The sequence below is a fragment of the Polypterus senegalus genome, chromosome 10 (genome assembly GCF_016835505.1).
Source record: "Polypterus senegalus isolate Bchr_013 chromosome 10, ASM1683550v1, whole genome shotgun sequence".
Lineage (NCBI taxonomy): Eukaryota > Metazoa > Chordata > Cladistia > Polypteriformes > Polypteridae > Polypterus > Polypterus senegalus.
This window is the reverse complement of record NC_053163.1, coordinates 71185206-71207551: the sequence shown is the minus strand read 5'-3', so window position 1 is coordinate 71207551 and position 22346 is coordinate 71185206. Positions and strand designations below refer to the sequence as shown.

The 22346-nt window shown below is 38.4% G+C and overlaps 1 long non-coding RNA gene across 1 annotated transcript; it reads right to left on the bottom strand.

Moving 5' to 3' along the window:
- Positions 1-3716: 3716 nt before the first annotated feature.
- Positions 3717-16818, bottom strand: LOC120536235. The gene is made up of 3 exons (XR_005635077.1): positions 16731-16818; positions 14288-14353; positions 3717-3790 (listed from the first exon to the last, which is right to left on the bottom strand). It is a non-coding gene; the product is annotated as an uncharacterized LOC120536235 (long non-coding RNA).
- Between the last annotated feature and the right edge of the window lie 5528 nt (positions 16819-22346).

Here is a 22346-nt window from a genome sequence, read left to right as displayed (position 1 = left end):
GCTATTTATATTATTAGATTATATTCTCTGCCTGTTGGTTTGTACTGGACATCCTATCTACTCTAAAGAGAAACCTTTTTTATTCACTCAATTGATTCACATATTGATTGCTACAAAACTGCACTACTACTTAGTAAAAAATGAGCCTAACTGTGAGAAAATTATATTTAATGAATGAACAATTCACTCAGGTGAAAAACGGTGCTCTGTTATCAAAGAGGTAATTGAAATGAGTTGGCCTTATGAAGCGATGCTTTTCTTTACTGGAAATTGGTAAATCAAATATAAGACTACTTCACAGCTTGCTTGAGAGAAGTGGAGTGAATGGCCTTGCGTGGAGCTCTAATGGATCATTGCAATACTTTGATTCATTATTAGAAATGACATTAAAATCATTTTTATGGCATTGCAAATACATGCTTTTATGAAAAACATTTTGTCATGATGAAACCAAAGGTTTAACTTTTATCCAAATAATGGTTAATTGTTTATTCATTTTAATTAATTACTGCAATTTTTTCCAATTACATTCATCAAGTTTATTTTGTCAGTTTGTTTCCTAAATGTTGTAGTTTTGTAGATGTGTTTCAATTAAATGATTGGTTTGTTTTGTTCAAGGGGTATTACATTCTGCTAATCAGTACCAATGACTTTCAGTCAGACACAATCAATGCATCAAAATCAATTGGGACCCGTCTGGGGACAGCCCTCTGTCTAGCCGGTGTCAGAGGCGTAGTGAAGTTCAGCAGGGACCATAAAATTAGGAATCTCATTACGGAGAGCCCACTTCCTTCGGAGCCCAGTACAGTAGGTCCAGGGCCATTCCCAGGTTTGGTGTATCTTTCTTTATCACTGGCCAGACTGGCAAAATACAGAGCACAGGCTCTAAGTTATCCTTATTTATCTGACAAATCATCACAGGGAGACCATGACAATTTATTTAAAGGAGGTAATTAATTCAATTAGACCCACTCTCAGAAATAGATGTCTTTATCTTTATGGTATGATAGGACAGTGATTGCTGCTTTACATTGCAGAGATTTTGCATGTAAAACTCAACTTTAATTACACTCTGCTATAGTGACTGGCGAGAGTACAATTGTATGCTCCAATAATTTTCTAAATATGTAAATTTTCTTGTGAACATGTATCTGTTGATCAAATGTAAAAGGGTGCAATTACAATAAGTGAGCTATTAGAGCCTGGCTGTAGGGTGGGGGTGGAGGTCGGAGGGTCAGGTCAGAGAATCCTCCTCACCTTGAAAATGAACGTTATGCCTATTGTCGCAAGCATCTACTTAATGAGTTAATTACATGAAATTTCTACACTTAACAAAAATACATTCAGGCAGGCAGATTTAAAAAGAAATACACCGCAAAATCAAAAATATACCAGTTTATACATTTACATTGCAGTGCAACCAGTTTCCAGTGATTTCAATCCCACATCTAGTTGTCGTCTAAATGGATTGTTTACATCCCTTCCATGTCTCCATGGATTTTACTCCAGGTACTCCAGTTTTCCTCACCAGTTCATAAATGCGGTGGATTCGGACAGTATTTACACCCCTTCATATCCAACATGCTTAATGGTGTTGTAGATTTAATTTTTAAATTAAATTAATTTCTAAATTGATCATTTTGTCATTGTTGCCCATTAATCCAAATACACATAATGACTAAGTTAATATGTGTTTTCAGAAAGGTTTGCAATTTTTTTTTTAAATCAAAATCTAAAATTTCTTATTGATATAAGTATTCAAACCTTTAATTCAGTACTTTCTAGAAGCCCCTTTGGCAGCAATTACAACTTTGAATCTTCTTGAATTAAGCTTTGCACCCCAGGATTTAGGCAGTTTTTCCAATTCTACCTGGCTGATCCTTTCAGGCTTCATGAGATTTGATGGGATCTGCCATCTTGAGGTTTCTCCACACATGTTCTATGGTGTTTAAGTCTAGGCTTTGGCTGGGCCACTCACAAACAGACCTAGACTTGCCTTGGAGTAAGTTCAGTTCAGTGTTATGGTAAAAGGTAAACTATTGCCCAAGTCTGAAGTCACGTGCACTCTGGAGAAGCTTTTCTGGAAGGACCTCTCTGTATTTAGCTGCAGTCATCTTTCCCTCAATTCTAACCAATCTCCCTGTCCTTTCACTGAGAACCCTATAGCATAATGCTGCCACCACCATGCTTCACCATAGGTATGGTATTAGGCAGGTGATGAGCAGTGCCTGGCCTTCCCTAGAATAGTGTTTGGAGTTCTGTAGAAAGAGATCATTTTTATCTCATCAGAGCAGGGAATCTTTTCCCTTATACTCACAAAGTTCAGGTGGGAGTTAGCCACTCTGCTATAAATATCTGATTTATGGAGTGCTGCTGAGATAGTTGTCCTTCTGACAAATTCTCCCATCTAAGTAGAGGACTTCTGAAGCTCTGTTAGAGAGACCATTTTTGGTCACCTCCTTGACAAAGGCCCTTCTTGCCAGGGTTATTCAATTTGGCCGGACAGCCAACTTTAGGAAGAGCGTTGATGGTTCCAAACCTCGTCCATTTCATAATAATTGAGGTCATTGTTCTGCTGGAAGCACTCAGACATTTAGGAATGGTTTTATGCCCTTCTCCTGATGTATGTCTCACCACACTTTTATCACAGAGGTCTATAGAGAGTGCTTTGGACTTCATGGCTTGGTTTTTGACCTAACATAATCTGAAGTTTGGGACTTTACTTTTAATACTAAGGTGTGGGCTTTCTGAACGATGCCCAATTAATTCACTTTGCCACAGTTGGATTCCAATCAAGTTATAGACACATGTCAAATATAATTAAAGCAAATGGGATACTGTATATCTGAATGCAATTTGATTTTGAATACATTTTTAAGTCTTTCTAAAGCATGTTTTCTCTTTGTCATCATGGGTTATTGCGTGTAGGTTGATGGCCAAACATGGCAAATTTATCCATTTAAAACTAAATATACAATACAATAAAGTGTGACCAATGTAAAGTGGTTTGAACACTTTCTGAATCCACTGTATGTGTGCATTAAGTTGATTGGTGATTATATCCTGGCCCTGCTAAGTGTGAGTATAAGTGTGAAATTGGGCCCTCTGACAAACTGACATCTTCTTGTGGTCTGGTCCCTTCTTTCTCTTAAATAATACCCAATAGACTCAGCTAGCATAGCTGTGCTTGTCTTTGCTGAAGGTATATGAAATAAGGTCATCATCCCTCTTGCATGTCATAAAAGGTGACTAAAGCTGTTTGCCCTCTGAAGCGGTATGTTGCTGTAAGAAACTGAGTCTCCAGTAACAACAAAATCTAAGAGCCAACTGGCCAACCCAGAAAATCACAGTTAAACTGGTAGAGTGAGAAAGATAGAGAGAAAAAGAGAGAGGAATTATTATTATTGTTGTTGCTGTTTCATAATAGTAATATATTCAGCTGGGATCTTAGTCAAGGTGTCTACATGATCACAATATAGTACAACAGTTCATAAAGACAGGAACAGGTTAGGTGTCTTACTCAGGGTCACACACATGATGTAAACGCTACTATAGAAGATGACCTGCTTTTAGTATGTCGTGAAAGAAACAGCCGGACACAAAATGAAGGTTTGGGGCAGCCACCCGTATAGTTTCCCTGGCTGCAAAAAGCTTTAATGTAGAGTACAATGGGTACTGGTTAGAGTCCATAACAGAACTGTTTAAGTATGGAGGATGAGGGGTTTTTATAGCTGGTTCCCAGGAAGTGACGACCTCGGGGCCGGGACAGGAAGGATTTCTCGTGTTTGGTCTACAGAGAGAAAAGAAAGAGGTTTAGTGCACCCCACCGCCCCCTGTTTTGGTGTTGAATTGGCGTTTCCTGGTTCCTTTGGTTGACTCCAAAGCGCACGTGTGTAACAATGGTTAACTTCAATGCAAAAAGTTTTGTTTGAGTCAGAATAGGATGGACAGTGATCTTAAATAGAATGAATATGTGGCCATCAATGCATAATCAGTTCAATAATAGATGACTACACCATTTCAAGGTCAGCTTAAGAAAGTGAATTTAGAAAAGTGAACAGAAGTTTTAGCCCATGGTTTGTGTCACCTTCTTGACATTCAGTTTTAAGCTCCATCTTAAACCAAGGCTGTTGGTGGGAATGTGTGGGCTTTAGCACATCCAAGACAAGGCAAAAACAACTGATAAAGACATTTGTGGTTGGATTCATTGACTTATAGATGAAGGTCACAGAATGAAGAATTACATTCAAAACCAGTCAGCAGTCATATCTGTAGAATACACTAGCTGGAAGAGAGAACAGGTGAGTGCAATAGTCAACTACAAACAGAAGCAGGCGTTCTATTATTTATTCACTGCCAAAATGGCAAGTCTTTAATGTTGCATTAGCAATCAGATGACGTCAAAATTGCACAAATGCAAAAGAGTGAAGAAAAAAAAAGGAGAACGAAATAAAAAGCATTCAAATGGCTTAATGAACGAGCTTGAAAAGGAACTCAGAACATTGCTTAAATAAGCTAAATTAGCAATTGCAGTCATCATGCAGCTGCAAACAGAGGGAAATAGCACATTAGGGACTTGACCAAAAGTAACACTCGAGTAGAGGTAACAGCCAAAACATGGCAAAAGGCACACACTGTGCAGGGAGCATGCCTAAAAACCTGGCAAAAGTGTACCCAGTGGCATGGCGTGAAAACAATGTACATACTGGATCTATACACACTATAAACAGAAATATAGTTCTGTATACTTATTGTGAGCAAAGCATCCACACATGCATAACAGGAAGTAACAAAAAGAATGAGCAATGCAAACATATGTATTACAGCAGCATACAAACCCCAAGGTGCTCCACTGGGCAAAGATTTCTCACTGGTAGTTTGAATGGTTTCTCCAGTCCATTTCAAAACTTTCTGCATCCCAAACATTAATCTGCTTTCTTCACTCTCACTTCCAACTCAGACTTCTTCTGTCTTCCTCACTCCTCGACATGGTAGCTGTCACCTGACTTCTACTCAGACTCCCATCTGGATTAAGCAGTCTTAACACTTTGCGTTCTTGAGAAAGACTACCTGTTTGGATCATGTATATGTCCAGTATGCTTACTGCAAAGGCGATGGTTTGGTGTGCTCTGTTTGTGCCCTTTTCTGTCCAGACTCCAAATATTGTCCCAAAAAGAACCTTCCTGAAGTCCACAGATAAACTGAAACAGCAATGTTCCTCTTCAAGCCAGTAACCTGACAGTGTTGTGCCCTTGAAGGGTATTCTTTAGAGTAAGGGTACTCGGCTCCATTCCTGGAGGTCCATTTATTTCTCATGAAAGAAATATGTTATTTTGGGCATAGTTTTAGTTAACTCGCTTATTACCATTCAGAACCCTTAACCCACTTAAACAGCTGCATTGAGGTTTTAATTGTTCCCTCTTTTCTTAACCAGCAGTCAGTTAATAATGAGGTGTAAATGACAAAGGAACCTCCAACTTGCTTCCATTTAAACCTGTGGACACGCATCATGAAGTACCTGTGTTAAATAAATTGTTTTGAACTAAATGATAGAGAAGGGCCACAAACTATATGGATAATGTTCTCAGAAAGTGAAAAATCTACAATGTTATAAAGATCTGTCTTAGAATAATGAAAAATGTCATTAACAAGCCACATAATTAAATACAAAGTTTCATTATCTGCTAGGCCTAGCGTCTAATTAAAAGACTGGTAGGAATGAAAACCTGCAGCCACTGTGGACCTCCATTACTAGAATTGAGCACCCCTGTTTTACAAGAACCAAGAACATTGAGTTGCATGCTTAAAAACAATTCTCTTGTCCAAAATCGCTCTATGACTCTCAGGGGTCCAGTTAGTGGTGTTGGCCGCCTTACTGTATGTGGTGAGGCGGTACTAGGTGAGGACTGGCTGTGGAGGCACAATGGGTCTGAGAGGATGAAAGGAGTACTGTTGAGGGAGGTACACTCTTTAAAAATAAAGATGCCAAAGTGATTCTTCACATCAGTGCCATAGGGGGAATCATCCACATAACGGTTCTGGAAAGAATCTGTATATGTTTAGATCCATAAGAGGTAATATAAAGAGCTAGAAATAGATGATAACCAACTTGTGAAAACAGTTCCTGCTTTTCAAAGGCATCTTATTGCAAACAAAATGCAGGATGAGTTTAGTTAGAACATGAGAACAGTCTAGACGAGAACGGCCCATTCAGCCCAATAAAGGTCGCCAGTCCTATCCACTTAATTCATCCAAAAAAACATCAAGTCGAGTTTTGAAAGTCCCTAAAGTCTTACTATCTACCACACTACTTGGTAGCTTATTCCAAGTGTTTATGGTTTGTGCGAAATTTACCCTTAACAAGTTTCCAACTGTGTCCCCATGTTCTTGATGAACTCATTTTAAAATAACAGTCTCAATCCACTGTACTAATTCCCTTCATAATTTTAAACACTTCAATCATGTCACCTCTTAGTCTTCTTTTTCTTAATCTGAAAAGGCTCAGCTCTTTTAATCTTTCCTCATAATTCATCCGCTGTAGCCTTGGAATCAGCCTACTGACTCATCTCTGGACCTTTTCTAGTGCTGCTATGTCTTTTTTGTAGCCTGGAGAGCAAAACTGCACACAGTACTCCAGACGAGGCCTCACCAGTGCGTTATAAAGGTTGAGCAGAACCTCCTTGGACTTGTCCTCTACACATTGTGTTATATAACCTAATATACTGTTAGCCTTCTTAATGGCTTCTGAACACTGTCAGGAAGTTGATAGTGTCGGCTCCTAAATCCTTCTCATAAGGAGTACTTTACTTTTGATTTTAAGACCTCCCATTGGGTGCTCAAACCTAACATTTTTACTTCCTACATATAATACTTTATATTTACTGACATTAAACTTCATCAGCCACAAATCTGCCCAAACCTGTATGCTGTCCAAGTCCCTCTGTAAAGATTCAACAGATTCTCACATATCTTCCAATCCACCTATTTTGATATCTTCAGCAAACTTAACCAGCTTGTTACTTATATTCTTATCTAAATAATTTATATACAGTACATTAAAATAGCAGTGCCCCCTAGCTCTGACTCCTGTGGAACACCTCTCTTAACATCAACCAGTTCTGATGAGGTTCCTCGCACCATCACCCTCTGCTTCCTGTGTCTGAGCCAATTCTGCACTCATCTAAAAACATCACCCTGAAATCCCACTTCTTTTAGTTTTGTCTTCATCTGTTATTATCCATTAAAGATTTCTGTGATTTCCACATATTAGGAAACGTTTCAAACTCAAAAGAACCATTTTCACATGCAAAGAACCATTCCCAGGTTTTAAGGTGCTATATAAATAAAATGTGTTATTATTATTATTATTTAAATGGCTCTCTGTCAAGCAATGGTTGCACGGGGAACCACACAGCCTGGTAAAATGCCATTAAAGAGGCTTTGTTTCTCCAGAGTTGTTTTCATTTCCTCCATTTTCAACTGGTCATATCTCAATAATAACATGAATGGATGTACTGTACATGCACAGTATATAGTTGGGATTCATTTATGTTATTCCATTTAAAATTGCTTTATTTTACTGTGTAGAAATAGAAGAGTGCTATAGAAGAATAAAATAAAATGAAACTGAATTATATTCTTATTATCAGTAACTTGGCATTAGCCAAGCCTCAGGAACATACCATGTGGCACCAGCTCTGGAATGGCAAAGGCAGACAATCTTTTTTGGACTCAGAGATGCCAGGGAAACTAATGTACAATATGGAGACTGTGAAGGCACCCGTGCTGTCAGTTTGCAGGGAGATGGTAAATATAAATGTTTAGGGGAACAGGAACGCTAGTCTCACAAGATAGTTAAGGTACCTGGCACATAATCAGTTGTGTTTTGTGCATTTCTCCTTCTGTTGGCTTTCTGTTATTAAAGTTAGAGTAAAATCCTTTTTTTGTGTTCTTATGTGGTCTGCCACTTTTATACTAATAGTGCTATATACACATACACATACTCTAAATATAATAATGTACAATATATGTGTCTGGTATCTGTGTTCATTAAATGATGTATTCCTTAGTTTTGCATGCTGGTAAAATTCAGATATTTTCAAAAACCTTTGACATCTATAAGCATATCAAAAAGAACATTCCAGGGAAAATGAATTGATGAAACTGCCAGGTTTACTTTAGTGTGCATAGTCAAAGAAACATTTTTGGATTATAACTTTCCTCCCTGAATTTGCTGAGCTTGCACAATATTTATGGATCAGTTGTTTCTTTTTTATTTTTCACGCGTCTTCTTCTCCATCATGTTTTCTTTCTTGGAGAACAAGGCATTAAAGAGAGACCAGCCAAATAAAATGTTTGCAGCACACTGTATTTTAAACAGATTAAATTTAGAAAACAACTGTAAGCTTTGGTTAAAAAAAATCATATAGTAATAGAAAATGATAATAAGTGTCTGGCAAGATAAAAAAGAAGGAAAAGGAGAAGTGGAGCAAAGATTCTCCTTTTGTTCCCCAAAGAGCTTCTGTTGACACTGTCGTGTATTTTCTTCTATTCCTCAGAGACCAATAAGACCAGTTCAGTCCTTGTCTTTGATATTTAAATGAGCAGGCTGCTTTTATCTAGGGGACCCTGGAAAAAATCCAAGCAACACAGTGGACCTCCTGTCAAGTTGGAAGACACATCGCTCGGCACTGTAAAATCTAAGAGCCATGAAAATCCATTTTTTTTTGTAGTTCAGTATTTACTGAAGTTCTGGTTGTAAGGATCTCTTCCAATCTTGTGACTTGTGCTAAACTGTTTTAGTAAGCAATGAGTTTTGTATTAATTCCATAATACATGTAGTGCTTAGGGTTTCAATTACGATCCCATTTCTACTGGATTGCGCTTGCTTTTGTTGAGATTTGAGTGACAAGGCACTGGAAGAGTCTGGACTGAAAAGGGTCCAATTGGAACTGTTTGAAATGCATCTGCTTGATTTACACAAGCGTACAGAGAGCAGTTGGTGACAAAATGCGGCTCTTAGCTCTGAGCAGACCCTCGACAGGCATATTTCCCCTCTACATCTGTTCCTGGATTGTACATGTTTGGTGGAATAACGATTGCTTAGCAAAGGACTAAAGTTGGCTTAAAATTTTCTTTGAACTTCCCTCACAGAAATATATGTTAAGAGTACAATTCTGAATGTTGGGATTGCTATTGTTTAGTTACATTCAGCAAAAAGACGTATGTCTGGAAATGTGGAGGTGTTCTTGGCCTCTGATCTTTATTCATAACCATTTTATAGGGTAACTAATATTTTATGGCCATTTTTCAAATCTTTATCTTTAAATATAGCAACGAAAGCTCTTTTTTGTAGAAGCACTACTAGTACCACACAAAAGATAATGAAAGTTAACAAACTAAGTCAGATAAATATGGAGGTCACTAAATTTAAGACAAGACAAATGGGAATTTATGGATATCAGGAAGAATATTCAAATAATCTTCATAAATTATTTCAATAAACCCACTTTCAATGTATCCTTCCAAAAACAATCAGAAAAAATAGAAAATAAATACCAAAATATTAGAAGCATACTAGCTATGCTACTCATCTAAACAAGGTTTAGACCTAAACATTAACGTTTGCAATGCACCATTTATTGGAATTTATTTTGAAATGTATGTAGTAAGGATGGCACGGTGGCGCAGCGGGTAGCGCTGCTGCCTCACAGTTAGGAGACATGGGTTCCCTTTCCGGGTCCTCCCTGCGTGGAGTTTGCATGTTCTCCCCATGTCTGCGTGGGTTTCCTCCGGGCGCTCCGGTTTCCTCCCACAGTCCAAAGACATGCATTGGTGATTCTAAATTGTCCCGTGTGTGTGCTTTTGTGTGTGTGAGCATGCCCTGTAGTTAGGATATAGCGGATTGGATAATGGATGGATGTATGTAGTAATAAAATACATTACGACAAATGCTTGTGATGCACCGTCTGTTGAAATGACAGCTACAATGCATTTGTCTCTACTTTATGCCATTTGGTATGGGATTCCTAAAATCAATGTTAATGTCTGGAATACACAATCTGTTGAAATTATCTCTGTTATGTGCCATTTCGTATGGGATTCATGAAAGCAGTGTTAATGTTTGGGATGTGCCAATTGTTGGAATGACAAATGCATTGCATATGTCTCTGTTATAGTGCCATTTGGTATTGGGTTTTTAGAAGCAGTGTTAATGTTTGGGACACACCATCTGTTTGAATGAAAAATGAAAATTTTATATGCCATTTGGTATGGGATTTGTAAAAGCAGTGAGATTGTGATGGTCCATGTGTAAGAATGACAGAGACAAAGCAAATGGACAGACACACAGATTCACAGACATTTATCCTTTTATTAAGGTGGATGGCATGCTCACAGACTGGGATAAGAGTCTGAATTGACTTATGGTTAAATAGAAGGCAAACAAAGCAAGTGGAGATTTTCTTTCACTATTCTTCTCAGTCATGATGGACAGAACAAGAATAAATATCAACAAGGACTAAATCAAAATAAAGTATGCAAGTAAAAAAAATCAGAAAAATAGCGGAGAAGAAAAAGAAGAGCAGGAAATGACTATAAAGGGTGAAAAGTGACACTAGAAACAACACACAAGGCTGAACACTGGTCATCTGTTAACAGCTTATTTATAAAATACCTCTAGATATGTGAAGTAAATTAGCCCTATGTGTGCATGAGTTGGCCTTACAGTATACTGGTATCCTTTTAAGGACTAGTTCTTGTCTTATGCCAAGTGCTGCTGGGACAGGCTCCAGTCACCTCTGGCCCTAATTTGAATTAAGTCACCATGAGAATGTTATGTTATGTTATTATCAGAATTATGAAGTGATTGAAAAGAGCTACCAACTTCAATTCCGAATTCCAAAATTTTTCAAAGTTAGACACATTTAGCATATGCTAAGTTTGTAACGATAGCTTTTATAGGAGACGTTCCTATTTTGAAATGATTAATTGGAAATTATTCATTGATACTATTGTAAATTATGACGCTCACTCTCATCTCATACAGTATACATCAGTGCTAGTGAATGAAGATGTGCATTCATTGGCACTCAGTGTAAAAGCTGCAGGTGCAGGACCTTTTCACTCTCATGTGGTGGAAGATTCGAATGACTGGCAATAAGATATGCAAAATGTCAAGTTGCTTATGTTGGGCAAAATAACTCCAGTAAAAAATGTCATTACTTTAAATATGAACAAAAAACAAAAATTATCTTGTTTTGTATTAAAATCAAATTACAATGTCATTATTTATTGTCTATTCTGTTTGACATATTTTCATAGCAAATAAAAAAAAATGGAGCAGGCTGATGTGCAAAGGGGAATCAAATGTATAGCACAGTAAAAAGACAGGAGTCAGACATTTAGAGCACTGGTTTAGATACAGCTGAACGGAGGTGTGGTTAATAATCTTCTGGCCAATCAAAATGTATGTCATAAAGAAGCAAGACATGCTCTCTGCTAGCATTTAACAAAAAAAAAAAAAATGTGAATTGTGTTGAACTTGTGTGAACGTGTGTGTGAAGAGGTGCCCTATGATTGTGTAGCTAGTAAATGGTTTGAGTAGCTTGCTCAACATGTCATTGATGCTGCAGTGAAATATGATGTGAAACTTTAAATTACTTTTATTCTTTCTTTATTCTAGGGGGTTCAAACCAAATTTATCAGATAAAAGTGCAGTGAACAGGAGCAGTCAGATGAACTGGATTCACAAATAGTTCTGCAATACAATAAATGTCCATGCTGTAGCTGCACTGGCACCCAAGGTTATCCCACAACTTTATTTTCATTTGTTTCTTGTGCTCAAATCACATGGCATCTTCTGCACAACTGTTTACAGTCACTTTTACCAGGCTTGGTGTCAACATTCTTGTAAGGGAATTAGTTCAAATTAAATTATATTTGCAGTTGGCATAATGCGGTGTTTTTATTAGTGTGTCTGCCTCTAAAAGGCTGATTGATGTCACAAGTAGAGTTTCAGTCTTGATTATTAAAGGACTCAAGCGCCTGAGTCAGAATCAGATTTAAATATTGCAACTCTGACTCCAAATTTTCTAAAAACAATAGCTGACTACACAACTCCAATTCCGACTCCGCAGCTTTAGTTGTACTTCATAAAAAATATCTGGTGTGAAACCAGCTAGAGTCTAATGATAGTCATCTAAAAGTGAGACTATAAGGGCAGATGGTCTGCTAGCTTTCATCACATTCCAAGCATTTTAATGCTTATTGTATCTTTGTCCAAGTGACTGCTTCAGATCCTGGAATGTAGACTAACACTGCATGGGAGATGCAAAGCACTACCTCTACCCTGAATGTCATTTTCATGCCCCCCATGCTCTTGACACCTTCTTGTGACAGCATATATGGGTGTGCCATCCTGGAGGAGGTGGACTACCTGTGCAACCTGAGTCTGCTGCAGGTACCAGAGGACACTAGCAAAATTAAAAACTAGAGGAGAATCATTCAGGAAGGATAAGAAGAGACCAATTGTCTGTGGCCAGTACCTGCAAGGCCATTCCCTTTTTGGGGTTGCCTTGCTGTTGCCTCTTCAGTGTACCTGTTGTCACTTTCATTTGCACCAAAGCAGGTGAAGTTGATTCACAATCGCTTATGCTTTCTAACTAGACAGATTGAAATCCCCAAAGCTTAATGATTTGGTGCTAGACTGTAATGATTAAGTGTTCCCATAATTGTTTTGAGTAGTATTGTATGAGGGGGAGTCAAGCTAAAGTTAGAAAATGGGATTTATTAGAAAATGGAATGAACCTTAACAAAACTGATAATGTCATTTCTCAATTTAGTCGCCACCCCTCCAATGCACTTGTGCCACATGCCTGGAAGAATAAATGGCCTTGTCCTTGCAACCACTCGTGTACCTGAGTTACTATCGAACACTACATGACGAGGGGTACTACAGTCACTAGTGCAAGTTACTGTGACTTGTTGGAGACCAATGTGAAGCCTGATATTTGATGCAAGTGGCAGGGACTGCTGTCTCAAGGAGTCCTTTTGCTGCACCTTTTTGGACCGCTAAAAAAACATCTGGGAGGTCGTTGATTCAAGACAGATGATGACGTGAAGAAAGTGGTTCATGAGTCAGGCCTGCCGCCAGGGGGGGACAAACGGGATTCTGGTCCGGGGCCCTAACGGAAGGGGGCCCCTTCAGGCTTGATTTTTTTTATGCTGATGTTGTGCGCGTAGATATATATTCGGACAATTATTCAAGTTACATGTAATAGAAAAGTTAAATCATTTAGCTTACAACAATACAAGTTAATGTTTTAATAGCCGCACGCTCCATGCAAGTAGATATCATGCTCGTGTCGTGTGAAGCACGCTTGTCAAAGGGGGCCGGCATCGGCACGCTTCTCAAAGACAAAGGAGAGCCGACGCCGACGTCCTTGAGCTTAACATTGAGTAGTATGTTTGTTGTACAGGATATGTGGATAATGGATTGACTTCGCTGCTTGAATTGAATACTTCCATTTCACACATAGGCGCTGTTCTGTCTCAGACAACAGCGATATTATTGTGCACTATCATGGATGTTGACGTGTATGGTGTAGCAGAAGTCCGTCTCCGTAGTTTGATAATTCATTCGCTTGGGTGTTTATTGTTGCTTTTAAAGCAGTGACGAGTGTGCGTTGGTTTTGTGTGTCTCACTAAAGATTCTGGATCACCCGAATTTTTTGAAAACTTTGAAGTTTGATACAGCAAGTTACCATACTGATTGTACACCATGTAGATAACCCTAACTGTTAGTATATATTAAAATGTTCAGATGTTACTCTTATTCATTGCATTGGTATAATTGTACCGTTACACGTTAGGTAATACATTGGCCTGTCTCATTAATGTATTGTTTCAATTCCGCTACAAGCTTCTGTTAGCACTGGCTTTCCTTCTCGCAGTCAAACTTTGATGTGCAAGAAGGCTTAACTCATCAAGTATGGTATTCACAAATGCAGCATTGTTGCTGTCGAATAAACTACATTTCAATCATTTTGTATACATATTTGAAGGTTTTGGCATGTGGGGGGACCTGGGGGAAGGCAGAGGGGCCACACGTACCCAGTTGTCTGGGGCCCAAATATTTCTGGCGGCGGGCCTGCATGAGTGGTTGTGAGGACAAGGCAAAACCTTTTATTCTGTAAGTGTAGAAAAAATTAGATGAAGTCTTTCCAGATGGAGCTCAATACAAAACTGAATCAGGCCAGCAAAGATGAAGGTTATATATGGTGGGTACCAGAAGTGATGTCAGGAGAGCCAGGACCAGATGTGAGGTCTTCAGGTGGGACTTCCTTTTGATGATCTACAAAGGATGAAGGAGAGAAAGCATTAAGTGTCAGCGCCAACCCCTGGTCCAGCAGATATTTCAAGCCTGTAATCTGCTATATATATATATAAATATATATTCAGTGTTGGCCCATGCCCTGCTCCTGATGTGGGGAGGCTAGGTTCCTGCTAAGCATCCACCTTAAATGTAATATTCAGCTATGAAGAACCCTTACAATTCTTATAAACCTCCAAAAGATGTTTTTAGTGAGGCTTGCATTTTACAATTGTGAGAGAGCATGCAAAAAACAACACTAAATGTCAGCAAAAATGTATGTGGTGTTCTGCTCATCACTAATTGTGTCTGTTAAATAAATTGGTTCAATCTTAAAAAAAAAGGAAAAAAAAATGTGCCTAGTGAAATGAAACCAGGGCCTAATCTTATGTGCAAATAAACAGACAGATGTGCATTTGAATAAAACTTTTAAGTATCTTGACATATGATGCAGCAAAACAAACAAATACCCTCTATCAACAAGAACAAACAGCGGCCTCATTATATCACTGCTAAAGCCTAAAACATTCTGGTCATAATCTTGCAATGCTTATTTCTGCAAAAAAGATTTCTAAGGAAAATACAAACTGCTGAATCTCTGTGGCACCTCAATTCTAAAACAATAGGTTAAACCTATTATCATTCCTTAACAATACTAATGAGTTTCACACCGTTTTTAAAAGAAGTGCTATTAGAGTGATGAATTTGTCTCCGTCCTGCACAGATACTACAGATTCAAGATACTACTTCCAACAAAACTTCTTATGAATGCTTTGTTAATCACTTCCATTTTTTTATCACCTAATGACTCACCAGTATGAGAAATCCACCGCATTTGATATACCATTCAACTCATCTTGATGTCTAGTTATGCAAGATGTTAAGCAATTTGTGGTTCCTCCCTATTTTAGGCTCTCTAGACCCAAAACCCATCATTTTAAGGTGATTTTTGGACAATACTGTGTGTATGAAATGACACCATTATGATAAACAGTAAACCAAGAGATGTCTTCAGTGAAAATGATCAGAAGGACTTGAGGTTGTGCAGGCCACATCATCCAACCCCACGGATTAACCCTGTAATGGGAAACACGAGATCAAAGTTACCCCTTTTCACAAAACTTTGAAAAAATGGGGATCAGTAATATAGGCAATGGAGGTTGCTGATCATGAATATAATATTTTTTGAAATTTGATTCTTTACTGGTGTTCCCAGCCCTCTAAGAGTCACTCCTAGAAAGATAAAAAAATTGATTTCAAACATAAGCATGTGGGGTATTGTTTTACACTATTTCAATGTCACTGATAGGGATCTAGCCCTTTATAGACCTCTATCAGATGGTGTAAAATAACACATTTCTATTAGAATTAAGAATATTTAGACTTTAAATATTTAAATTGAAGCACACCTTTTAATATTTAAAATTTTATCAAAAATAATTTATATTTGCCTGAACCGTTCTTGTTTATTATGTACTTCTACCTTATGAAGTAAATCATTGCTTTTCTTAAGAACATCCTGAATTAGTACGGCTTACACTAATCCATACTTTTTAAAATCTTTTTTTAATATTTTGCACTACCTGTAGGTAACTGACCAAAGTATACAGTTTCATAGTACTAACGTTTGAGGCATTAAACATAATCATTTCTGATACTTTATACTGTAGATCCTATAGGAGCTGCAATTTCCAATCTTTGCCAGCCTGAATTAAACCCTGTTAAATGACTCTGATGTAGGCTTATTCTGTCCTTATTGTCATGTGTACAAAATAAAATGAAATTCTTACTTACATGTACTAATCAACATACAACACATCCCCACTCTCCAGCACCATGATCAGTGAACATGACTACTTCCTTCCTTCCTTAATTCTTCTTCATTTTACTTCCTTAATTCCATGAGCCAAGCTTAAATAAGTGGTCAGTCAGTCATTGTTCAACCCACTATATCCTAACACAGGGTCACAGGGGTCTGCTGGAGCAGGGCAGGAATAAACCCCGGGCAGGATGCCAGCCCACCACAGGGCACACACACCCACACACCAAACACACACTAGGGACAATTTTAGGATTGCCCACGCACCTAACCTGAATGTCTTTGGACTGTGGGAGGAAACTGGAGCACCCGGAGGGAACCCACGCAGATACAGGGAGTGTAGTGTGACAGCATTTTGCTGTTATGTACCTAAAATCTGGAACGCTTTACCAATGGAAATTTGCCAGACTAATACTGTGGAACATTTAACAGAAACTGCAAAAACCCATTATTTTAATTTGGCTTTCTTGTAGTTACATTTCAGTTGTACTCTTAATAGACTATATAGGCATAGAATGATCATATTCTTCAGGGATTTACAATCTTTACTATTTTCTGCTTCTCTCTGTTGTCTTTTCTGGTTTCTTCTGTGATGGAAATCTGCACCACCAGCACCTGATCAAGGCATCATGAAGCCCTCTGTGATGATGGAATGAAGGCGGGTGCGCCAGCTGTCCACGAGACCGACTTCATTGAACCCTCTCATATGAAGCCTGGAAACAAAGAGGAATGAATTAAGAACATTTATGTTAGGTAGAATGCCCAGTGGGGGCTGGGTGGTCTTTTGGCCTTGGAATCCCTGCAGATTTTGTTTTATTTTTCCTTCCAGCCATCTGACCTCATCATCTGACTCACCTTTAGAGACATGTGTCGTGATGTAGGATGCTAGTCTTCTACTTGATTTTTTATCTGTTTTTTAAAATCATATAGATTTGTTTTTCCTTCATTACTTATTTATTAATATTATTGCCTGATCTTATTTGTTTTTTTTTCTTTTATCTTTCTCTTTGACGTTTTGTAAAGCATTTTCAGTTGCACTGTTTGCATGAAAATGTGTCATATAAATAAATGTTGTTGTTCTTTATATAAGTGCACAAACAAAAAAAGCAGAAACAAGTATGGTTACCTGTTCTCTTGTTCTTCACCTTGCATCTGCCCCATCTCTTTCCCTGTCTGACATCTTCAACTGACTGTCTGAAGTATAATATGGTTCACCTTTCCATATATATTATAGCGCAGAAAACTTTTTCTTTTTAATTCTTAATATCATTATACTGAGCATAGTGATACCTGGATTCCACATTTACTGTACCGAGTGATGCCTAAAAGAGTAAACAGGAAAATATCCATCCATCCATTATCCAACACGCTATATCCTAACTATAGGGTCACAGGGGTCTGCTGGAGCAAATCCCAGCCAACACAGGGCGCAAGGCAGAAAACAAGCCCCGGGCAGGGTGCCAGCCCACCACTCACACACCAAGATGACCTTCAAATACATCCATCTAATTGATCAATCAATTTATGAAGAATTACTTCCATATGATCCAGATTGATGGCACCAAATCCAATGGTGGTGGTGCATTTCTCACAGAACTAATAATACGCCAATGACTGAAAAGTGAGCTCTGCAGGTGCACTTTCACCAGGATTTTGTTCCACGAATCCCTCACATGTCAATTTGGAGGAGTCTGCCAGTAACTCTGACATATATTGTCTCCAACAAGCACACAAATAACAGAAGTAACAAAACAAAACTAGCTGTCCAAGTTTGCTGCTGGTTAAACCAAACCAAATGTGGGACTTCTTACCATACTCCCAACTTCTTCTTCACATGCAATGCTATATTTCAAAGCTAATAATATCACATAATAGCTCTTCCACCTGTAGAACTGTACAGTTGCTATTCTTTTGGCTGATTCTTGATGTCCATCATAAGATATTTATGATAAATAAACTTTAGAAGTGAAGAGTCAAGTGAGTATGTATGTTACAATGTATAAAAGCAATCTTAATACTTGCCGTGGTGATCAGTTAAACTAAAGTTGTTCCCTTTTAAGCCAGTAAGTTATTAGGCTTGTTTGGGGAAGCTGGCACAATGGCTAGGGTTGAAAGAGGGGCAAGCTTGCATCTATCTGTTCTGATAGAATCTCCAACAGAATAACAGTTTCTTTCATAATGTCTTCAGCATAAACAAAAAAATTAAACAAGTGTTTGAAAAAAACATCAGCAAGGCTCTTCTACTGAGCCACTGTTGTCACTGGAATACAATAATTCCTCTTACACCAAACTATACAGTTTTATTATGTGCATGCTATTTTCCTAAGGATCAGGCAGGAAAGCATGAAAACCTAGGCTCTAAATGTTATTCCAAAGGGACTGAGAAGTGCTGCAGAAACATATTTCCTGCATGTCATTAAGGCACATGCTGCCTGGTGACCTCCCTCATGTGGATTTTGTGTTCCACAACCGCTGCTTTGTGTAATCAGTGTGCTTCATGGGATTTTCAGATGAGAAAAACTACATAATGCAAATGGCTTTACCTATAAGCACACACGTGTGGACTCCTCAAACAGAGCTGCTCAAGGTAACACACAGATAAATTGTAAATAATGTATTGCTATTTTGTGAAGAATTAAAACCTAGGTACGAATTGTATTGGCCTGCACTAACAGAATTATGCTAGCCATCTTTAAAATGCAAAAAAATAGCTGCCAGCTATTTCCCGACTTCCAGAACTGATACTTATTATGCGTAGTTCATCATTTTTCTCACCGCTGCAGGGGGATGGGGGCCCACCTTCATCATTTGTCTCTGACATTTGACGATATATTTCCTCATCTATTGTCATAGCAATGCAAATCTTTTCTATCAACTTAAAAAAAATCTATATTCAATTGTTGCATCCATAAGTGATCTATTGATAGTAAAAGACAAATTAGATGGCTCAACTGATTAAGAGTGGCTAAGCTGTCACAATGGGTTATGCATTTATTGATTTATATATCTTTTTTTTAATTGCTTCTAAATTAAGCTAAGCTATGATTGCAATGACAAAAATGTATTCACCTCTTTCAATGTCTTTCTGCTGGGCAGACTATCTGGGTCCCTCTTGCCATGCTCCAAGTCTCTGGCCAGTCTCATAGCACAGAGCCTCTAGCAGCAGCTGTGTGCAGCTCTCTTGGCGGACAGACCTCCCTCGGTTTCAGAAAACAAGCAAGCAAATGTGCCTCTTTTAAGCCGTTTGGCTGCAATTCTGCATTTCTTCTGGGGTCTGTCCATCACAAATGGAAGGAGAGCTGCCAATCATGCCTTCAGAAACATGACTGCAGTGGTGGCTTGGCAATTAACAAGGTAAAAAAAGGCTAGACAGATAGATTAAGCCTTTTGCTGTCAGTTTGCATAAACTCGACTTTAGCATAAAGCCCCGTCTGTGACAGGAGCTCCCATTTTCCTGTAATTAGCTTCAGAATCACTTTCACACCTATCTGTATAGCTGATGTTTTCATTTCCTCAGCGCACATTTTAACCTCGCTAGGGCATCTTGCTTCTTTCTGGGGCATACAACTGTCACATAATGAAGTCCAAAATGCCTGCGGAGGTCAAACGCAGAGCATTGAGAGCGTGGATTAATTCATTTATTTTGTGCCCTCCTTCTTGCACCCAGCAACTTTCCGATAAGTCACACGTGAAACCCTTGCTATTCGCATTGCCAGCAGAGACTTTTTCTGTGACAAATCTTTTGCAAGTGCCACTGAACAACTGTGCAACATTAAGTAGTCTTGAAGAGAAAGTGGTTCGGGCCCACAAAAAAGATGAAAATGAGCCCCTAAACATAACAAAGGAGAACATAACAAAACAAAGTCACTTTGTTACTTTGCCTTTTTTTATTTCATGAGAGAAAGGTTTCATATTACTTGAAACCAATAAAAAAAATATATCACACTGGGTTCTGAACACTATCTACATCCAACCCCTTTCCTCTCAAAGAGACTGCTGAAGATGTTTTCAATGTCACCTTATCTTCTTCTTAGAAATTCTCAATTAAGTGACTATATAGGACTGAGCTGCAGGTATCTGCCAAAGTTAAAATATACAAGGCAGCATTAGCAATCTCCTCACTGCTTGACAGGCACATATACAAATTAGAGAAATGCAAAGCACTCGGTCCCTCTATTTGTATCTATTGCCTGTCTTCATCCGTGTTGATCTGATTTAAGGAGGAGACGCAGATCATATTTATACCTAAAGCTGACAGGCAAGTCCTTGATAAATTAATGTCGTCTTGTGAAAACATCAGCGCAAGAAGAAAAAAAAATTAATATAGCGATGGACCACAGAAGAAACAATTCAAATAAATTGAAGTGTGATGGTTGTTAAGAACTGTCCAACAGTACAGCACAAGGAGACCATTTATCACGCATAATTACTTTCGGTATAAAAGCAAACACACACATGCAGGCTCAATTGAATTAACACATTGCCAACGCAGCACGATAAGATCTTAAAAACTCATTGTAAACATTATTTTTGAGCAAAGCCTGACAGAAGTAGTGTGCTAGCCTTATTATGCATGGCCACACATCTATTCAAATAGCCTTTCCTTTATTAGAGTGGAGCCAGACAAAGCAGAAGACCAAATTCACGGCTGCCTCAAACACGTCTTTGGAAGTATGCAGAACGGCGGGGTGGATTGCTATTTTCACATAATTCTTTGGCTAAACTGAGAAACCAGCAAGATGGTGACCATGTTCGTGTCCAAGCTGTACTTCTATTGAGTAGATCTGAAGCCCCAGTCTAACAGTGAAAGAAAAACTGCAGATTAATGTGTTACACTGTGATCCTGGTGCAAGAGTGCCCCAACATAGAGTGTTTTTCCCAACATAGCTCTAATGGCTAAAATACCCCAGGCACACAGAACTAAATATGTTTTAAAAAATTACCAAGGCCCAGATTTTCAAAGTAATCATAGAATTGTTCCTTTCAAAAATAAGAGAAATATTAATTAACGAGAATGATGCTATTTCTTCTTTACCTTATGATTCAGCTAAAGCAAGACAATATGGTTGAACTTAACAAGTGTTGCCTCTGCAGGAGTGATACGTGATGTCCGAAACTCCACACTGAGCCATAGCAAGGTTTGGGGCAGCCACCCGTATATTTGGTATCCCGGCCGCAAAGTCACAAAAATGTTTATACAGCACTGATGTGCACAAAACCAAGTCCAAAACTGACCTGAGGGAATAAGGAAAAGGTGGAGGCTTTTAAAGGGGAAGACAGGAAGTGAAGTCAGAGGGGTCGGGCTCATAATGGTCTTCAGCCATAGGCTAAAGCCCGGATGAGACATCAAAAGGGCCAGAGCCAACAAGGTCTTTCTCTATAGGCTCGGACCTGGAAGTGACATCAACAGGGCCAGGTGGAATCTCTAGTGGAGATCCAAGGAGAAAAAGAATCAGTGCACTCTGCCACATCCCGGTCTGACTCGGAATTGCCCTTACTCAAGCCCTTTAGCTGCCTCCCATGCGCATGTGTGTGACAGAGAAAATGATAAGTCCAAGGATTAGGTCTTCTCTGACCTGCGTTTTGATCATCAGCACACAGTTCTTCTAAATTTTATATATATATATATATATCTAATCAACCCACATAAACATCGGTGGTTTCTCTTAAACTGTTGATCTATTAAAAATCTGTCAAATAATCAATAAAAAAATCGATAGTGGTTTCCCTTAGACTTTCTCATATACTCGGATATGGGGATGGATATTTGAGAAGTAAACCACAAGACAATGATTATATTTTTATTTTATGTACAATAAAGAACCATCAACAATTATATTAAAACTATATTGAAGAATTATTATAAAAGTAAAGTTGAATAAATCAGACTCTGCAGCTGCTTGAATAAAAGGTAAAGTACCACTTCCGGTTAGCGGAAATACCCAAAATTGATAGAAATCTACATTTTGTACCTAATACTTGTATGCAAAATTTGGTTTACCTAAGTGAAAGTGTACTCAAGTTATCGTGTTTACACACACACACACAGACAGACAGACACACAGACATGATTCTAAAAATTGTATTTTCGGAGCATTCCAATACTTTCCCTTTACTTCGTATACAAGAAAGTCAGGGAGGTCTAAAACGTTGAGA